This window comes from Penaeus monodon, chromosome 41, assembly GCF_015228065.2.
Source record: "Penaeus monodon isolate SGIC_2016 chromosome 41, NSTDA_Pmon_1, whole genome shotgun sequence".
Classification (NCBI taxonomy): Eukaryota; Metazoa; Arthropoda; class Malacostraca; order Decapoda; family Penaeidae; genus Penaeus; species Penaeus monodon.
The window spans coordinates 239,267-243,881 of record NC_051426.1 but is presented as its reverse complement, the minus strand read 5'-3'; the positions used below and the strand labels follow the sequence as shown (position 1 = coordinate 243,881).

The 4,615-nt window shown below is 34.9% G+C and overlaps 1 pseudogene; it reads left to right on the top strand.

Moving 5' to 3' along the window:
• The first annotated feature begins 236 nt into the window (after positions 1-236).
• Positions 237-1,171, top strand: LOC119598720 (annotated as a pseudogene).
• Positions 1,172-4,615: the final 3,444 nt, after the last annotated feature.

The following is a 4,615-nucleotide window of genomic DNA, read 5'->3' as shown; positions in this document are numbered from 1 at the left end:
TGTGTCTCTAGGGAAAAATCGAAAAGAAATGAGGATTTTTAAGTGTTTCTTTAATGTTTCAGGAACAAGATGTTTGCCTTTGTGAAGGAAAACAGTAACGAGGAATACTGTAATAATACACTAGAATGTTGCCCGATGATACACTAACTACGGGTGTAAAAGGTCCGGGAAAACGAGTGATGTATTTTGGGAAAAAACCTTCCAAATTATTGAAAATGTTTATATGTGGGGCCCTGATGAGAGATGTACACCTCAAAGAAAAATTTATTAATGGGAGGAGACTAGAGTACTTTGGCGATTAGAAAGTAACCGTTGCAAAGACTTCAAGCACAGTATAGTACATTGAAAATGTGTAACTTGAAAAGTTTACACAATTAAATGTGCCATGAAACAGTTCAGAGTATATTTTGGACACCGTTTTAGAAGAAACCATTTTGACTTTCACAAATGGATAACAAAACTGAACCATCAAAAGGGAAGTCGACCAGGGCGAAAACATTCTGGATGGAAATTCCTCTCAACCAAATATAGGTAAAGACCAGAAACCAATAAATATGTTTCCATTAGATGAACATAAAATAAAAAACTCGCCAATTCATAAAACTGCAGATGGTGACTGTATTCTTGCCCAGACATATGACCATGATCATTTAGGTGAGGCAGTTGAATTTCAGACTGCCAGATATTATAGAGAGGTAAAAAGAGAAAGTACTGAGTTGCCTAGTGTATCTAGTAGAGGGATAAAAATGCGTGACCGAAGATTATGTCCCGAGATCAAGATAAACAGTAATAGAAGTATTTATACAAAGAGCAACCCGGAAAAAATTAATTTATCAGTGTCTAGAACATCTGGCAGTTTGAATTCACCCAGATTACCAAATCTAAAGAAAAAATCAAAGCCGCCAAAGAGAAAGTCAGTATCCAACCGTTCACGAAGAAATGGAGGTCCTAGAAAAACACGTAAACCAGATGGGTATTATTTAGTAGTGTACCATGCAATCGAGGAGTGTCCAATGTGTTACACTGAACTGTGCCCTTCAAGATTCACCTTGAATGTCAGAACCTTCCTCCTTTCTACAATTTGTATTGGATGTAAATTGGATATTTACATAAAATTGATCATCCTGATGCCCCTTCATATGTTTCTATTCTGAAGAACGTGGATTTCTAAGAAGCAGAAAGGTTTGAAAGCAAAAGTGTGAACCACAGAGCTTGGCAGAAAAGCAAGGATCGGTGATTTCTTTAAGAAATGATGATAAATGTCACAATATTTTTTTTACTGGCATTTGATGTTCTCTGCTTTATAAGCAAAACAAGTAGTTACATGTGCACCTCTTTCTACACTAGCCTGATGTATTAATAAAATTTTGAAACTGACTTTGTTTTTGTTTTCCCCTTTTTATGATATCACATCACTCCATAAAAAACCAAAAAAAGCTTTGACAAGGAAAAAAAAAATGCCACATCCTTTTCAGTGGTTAAAAAACTTAAAGGGTTTGTTATGAAATTCATTACTAGGATTCATTTTTCCCAATGCAGTGATTGTACATCAAAGAAAAATGTAATGTAAAAACAGCATAGGTAGTGCGGTTCTCCCCTTTGGCAAATTTTATGTAAAGGGGTTTAAGAAGTGTTTTTGGGGTGCTGCTCTGGGGGAAAATTGATTCAGTATAAGTATTTCCCAAAAGAGGGAAATTTCCCTTCACAAGAAATTCCCCAGATTTTGCACCCCCAAGACCTTGCCTTAAACCCTTTTATATTTAAAACTTTCCACCCTTTTCCCAACATTTGGAAAAGTGTGAGTACGGGGAACCCCCTAAAGTAGACGACTTTTGCAAATTTCATATGTTCATGAAGATTTTTTTCCACAGCCCAAAACTAATCATGATACGGTTTTTCTTCCAAAAAGGGAGTCTCCACTTGACGGTGGTGTCCCACATGGCAACGGGGGCGCCCCAATAGGGAAATATTTTCCCGATCTCCGACCACACCTGAAAGGAGAGCCGATTTTAAAAAACATAAGTTACTTTTAATTCATCGCGGTCTCTAGTGGGGCGGAAATCTTTAATGAGCTCCCCTCATTTGCTATCCCTTGTTTTTTTTTTCACTCTTCTTTTGTAAAAAGCCAAAACCTTCTAAATAAAGAGGCTAAAAAGCACTTGGAAAATCTCCGAAAATAGAGAGAAAGAAAAAAAGGAAGGTGTTTTCCATTTTTCAAAAAGAGGAAGTGCAGGTGAGGGCATTGCTCACACACTGCTCACCCCACCCCTCCGCCCCTTCTAAGGTTTTTAAATCGCTTTTTTGCTCAGTTTGCAGTAAGGGTCATCCATTTAGTATTAAAAAGGGATCACTTCAACGTCACCAAAGTCATCATAAACCCAATACCAAATTTTCAGCTCAAGATTAAAAAGAAAGGACTCGCTAAACACTGAAGAAAATGAAGGTAAACGTTAGTATGAGGGTTTGTTTTTAAAGAATTGGCGCAAAGGGGATTTTGAAGCTCCGACACCCCTTAGGCACAGAAGGGCGGGGAGTGGGGGGATGGGGGGAGAAGCTACTGAAGTCACAATATCACATTTACAATTATATTTATCATGCAAATGCGTAAGTATGATAAATCAACACAGGCAACGCCATAAGAAAGTACAGAGATGGCATAATTAAGAACGAAAAGAAACTTCCATGTTTAGGAGCCTGTATTTCAAAGCTACATTTTTCCTATATAAATGCTTACAACTTAGACATATCTTTTTAGATTCTCATCAAACTTTCATGTGTGCTAGAATGGAGTACAGATCTACATACGCACTCGTTTAGAATTTTAGTTCAAGTCTTGTTTCTATAAAAAAAAAGAAAAAAAGAAAAAAGTAAAATTTGGATAAAAGTTACTAAAAAACTTATTCTTATCCATTGAAATACATAAAAATTTCGAATGCATAATTAAGATGTATAGTACACAACACGTGTGCAAATCGAAGAATCGAAGAGTAAAACAATAAAATCCTGTGAGTGTAACTTATGCTATGCCTTACAGTTATGCAAAATTCCGTGGCAAAAAATAACATTGGACTGCTAGAACCTCATACTTGAAGTTTCCCCTAATTACCTTTATGAATGAAATCATCTTGTGTTGTGTGTGTGTTGTGTGTGTGTGTGTGTGTGTGTGTGTGTGTGTGTGTGTGTGTGTGTGTGTGTGTGTGTGTGTGTGTTGTTGCGTGTGTGTGTGTTGTGTGTGTGTGTGTGTGTGTGTGTGTGTGTGGTGTGTTGTGTGTGTGTGTGTGTGTGTGTGTGTGTGTGTGTGTGTGTGGTGTATGTACACACACACACACACACACTAGACATCGTCCTCGTGTGTTCCTGTTGTACACTTAGCAATAAAGAGCCAAGCCGTTATAACCACTGTTGTTGCCTCTTTGCATCAACATTATATTATCTCTCAGTATCTGATATAATCTTAATAGTTCATACTAGTCATTTTTCTCTCACAGATCTTACTCTTTCAACTTGTATTCATTTGTTTAGACAAATGTAAGGAAAATTCACAACTTATTAGAGAATTTACAACTAATTTATTAACTGTAAAGTATTATATATAGTAAACATGTAAAGTCAATCACATAATTTATATGTCAATAATATAACATCTGAGTTCATTATAATCCAATACAATAATTATACCATATTAAATATCCATCTTTAGTTTTAACATTAACTTGCCACATTACTCTAATTGTTTAACATACAAGCTAACATAATAGCAATTTAAGCAAGCTGTTATTAATTAACCAATGTCAATGCTTAAATAGATGTAAGCAGTTAATAAAATAATTCCTTTCTTCACATACTATGATTGAAATCATAAAAATATTTGTAAACAATTGAAATACAGAAATAGTGAGAATTATATTTAGGCAAGAAGAATTACTTATACCAAGCAATTTAAAATACTACGTTAATGTCTTTACACAATTACTAACTTAAACTCAAGATTATCTCCATTAAAAAGTAAATGAGTACGTTCTGAAAATGGACATAAAATGTCTTGTGCTTAATCAGGCAATCATAATACTGAATTAATATTGCTAAGCCGCAATTAACTCTAGCAAACTATTCTAGGAAATACTTAATGATTACATACAAACACAACTTATTCTACGCTCTACCGGAAATTAACAGTCATCATCACTGTTAAGTCACACTTCCGTAGAGCTGAGATCTCTTAAAAGTAAATCATTAATTCCTTACTCTCTATGCTAATATATCAGTACACTTAGAATTCAAATCTATATGTCTTCAATTATATCATTCTTCAAACTTGACACTCAATCTATAATTATTCCATTATATGATTATTACTTCTAAAATGAACTTAGTCAATACATTCTTGGTCCTTTATAGTCATACATCATCAGAAATACCTATAACCTACTTAATCTACATTTTCCATAGCACATTCCCGTCCACTATGTTCCCCCTAAACAAGAAACACTTAAATTGCTTCAATAGGGCTTACCCAAAAATGCCACCAAAGTGACATGGCTACAAGGTGCTACCAGAGATGACTTTCGAAACCAACCCTTAACAGTTTATCATGAATATAATTATAATTTCTCTT